Below are 2604 nucleotides of genomic sequence, written 5' to 3' on the forward strand. Positions count from 1 at the left end.
ACCTGGGTAATATATTACGTCGAAATGTTTATAACAAATTAGAAGAAGTTTTGAACCAATTTCAAGGGTTCCGAACATTACTATAAAGATGTCGTCTGAATAACTAATATTCTTTACAGATCTGTCCAATTTAAACCCGTATTTAAATAATACATATGTAATACTTTTGAATTAATAAAAATAAACAACACAATGTCATTCAAACTTTACAATATTCAAATAGTGATTGGTTTAATTAAATACCAATTTCCGGAGTAGATACTGATGTTAAAAGTTTAATTCCATTTATGCTAAGTGGAGCTCTCATACAAACATTGACTTTTATAAAATAATGCAATAGGGAAACAACATATAAAAAAAAGAAAAAAATTATAGAGATATGGCAACTACCATTGACAAAACCAAAAAATCAGGCACTTGCTAAATTTGCCACATTCCTACCAGTGACAGTTCTTCTTGTTTTGAACAATAAAAATACCAAATTCAGTCATACAAAATATGTATATTTGGATTTTCGGCTTTAAAGTAATCAAAAACATCGGGAAATGGTTTTTTACAAAGTGCCTGAAATTTCACAAGTGCCTGATTTTAGTATTTTGTGCTTGCGGTTGCCAGATTTTATCATTCCTATTCAATTTCAAATAAATCCAAAAGGTACGATGGTTATCTATATGTTGTCAAATGATATTGCTCATTGCATTATTAAAAACGCTGAAATTGTTGTAGAACTAGGAATTTCCTTTAAAAAGCAATGATTAGTAAGTTCTGACGAAAAAGATTTTATGAAAAGTATTGCAAAAATATATGGCAACTGTAATCAAAAAAAATGAAAAATCAGGCACTTGCGAAATTTGACCCCTCATGACCAGTCCCAATCGTTCTTGTTTTTTACCAAAAAGACGTCATTTCAATCATACAAAAGAGTGTATATTTTAGTTTTCTGCTTCAAAGTAAGTAAAAACATCGAGAAATAGGTTTTTACGAAGTGCCTGAAATTTCACAAGTGCTTGGTTTTAGTATTTTGTGCTTGAGGTTGCCAGATTTTATTATTCATATTCAATTTCAAATAAATCCAGAAAGTACGATGGTTGACCATATGTTGTCAAACGGTATTGCTCATTGCAATATTAAAAACGCTCAAATTGTTGTGGAACAATGAATTTGCGTTAGAAAGCAAAGTATAGTAAGTGCTGACGCAAATAATCTAGAAAAATTGTTGCGAAAATATATGGCAACTGTTATCGAAAAAAATGAAAAATCAGGCACTTGCGAAATTTGACCCCTCATCACCAGTCCCAATCGTTCTTGTTTTTTACCAAAAAGACGTCATTTCAATCATACAAAAGAGTGTATATTTTAGTTTTCTGCTTCAAAGTAAGTAAAAACATCGAGAAATAGGTTTTTACGAAGTGCCTGAAATTTCACAAGTGCCTGGTTTTAGTATTTTGTGCTTGAGGTTGCCAGATTTTATTATTCATATTCAATTTCAAATAAATCCAGAAAGTACGATGGTTGACCATATGTTGTCAAATAGTATTGTTCATTGCAATATTAAAAACGCTCAAATTGTTGTGGAACAATGAATTTGCGTTAGAAAGCAAAGAATAGTAAGTGCTGACGCAAATAATTCAAAAAATAATTGCGAAAAAATATGGCAACTGTCACCGAGAAAAATCAGGCACTTGCGAAATATGACACGTCTCCATCAGTCACAAACGGTATTGTATTTTACCAAAATGTTGTAAATTCAACCATACAAAGTGTATATATTTAATTTTCTGTTTTAGAGTAATCAGATACATTGTAAAATAGGTTTTGACCAAGTGCCTGAAATTTCACAAGTGCCTGGGGCCCCATTCACAAAGCTTCGTTACCGCTTAACGTGTTAGTTAAGCACCGACTTTCTCGTGAAAAGCAAAAATGGTATTCACAGAGCTTCGTAAATATTCGAGAGAAATTATTCGAGAGAGTTTTTTTGGCGCCAAATGAGACGTCTCGTAAAGTGCCTTCTTCTCACATTTTATCGGGAATCGGTATTCACGAAAGTTCTTTAACCGCTGAAGAGCTCGCTAGCTAACGAGAACAATCTTCGCCTCGTTAACAGTTCGGATTGCTCTCAGCAGTGATTCAAATTAAAATAGGCTCGTTGGGACGTTAGCATACTTTGTAAAAATTGGCATAGTATCAAGGGGCCTTACTCAGGTAAGCGTGTATGTAGTCTAGTGCCGTTAACTTAGCTGTGGAATATCTGCCGCATTTACAGATTAAACTAGGGTTGAGATTCAGAGATTGTTCAGTTGTTGAAGTCATTGTTTTTTGTTTATTCTAGCACTGGCCTACAGTATTATGAACACAGATTCACAAATGGCTACCTATATTGAAGCTTGCAGAAGAAAAGTCCAACAATCTCTCCATGTCGTATCCGAAAGAAAAAAATTAGCTAGATGCAAATGAAAGGACCTTAATAGAGGACTATAGACTCAATGAAAAATTAAAAATATGGAATCTTAACAAGCTTTGGCAACTCACTGATTTTATTGTCTGTTACACAAATAGTTCACAATATGTAATTTGTTTTGTGGCAATAAATCTCTCTCTGTGTAA

General features: G+C 32.9%; 1 long non-coding RNA gene across 1 annotated transcript; it reads left to right on the top strand.

Annotated features, from left to right (window-relative positions):
- Nucleotides 1–1854: 1854 nt before the first annotated feature.
- On the top strand, nucleotides 1855–2604 carry LOC120334007 (uncharacterized). The gene is made up of 2 exons (XR_005568346.2): nucleotides 1855–2202; nucleotides 2330–2604. It is a non-coding gene; the product is annotated as an uncharacterized LOC120334007 (long non-coding RNA).

This window comes from Styela clava, chromosome 11 (genome assembly GCF_964204865.1).
Source record: "Styela clava chromosome 11, kaStyClav1.hap1.2, whole genome shotgun sequence".
NCBI lineage: Eukaryota > Metazoa > Chordata > Ascidiacea > Stolidobranchia > Styelidae > Styela > Styela clava.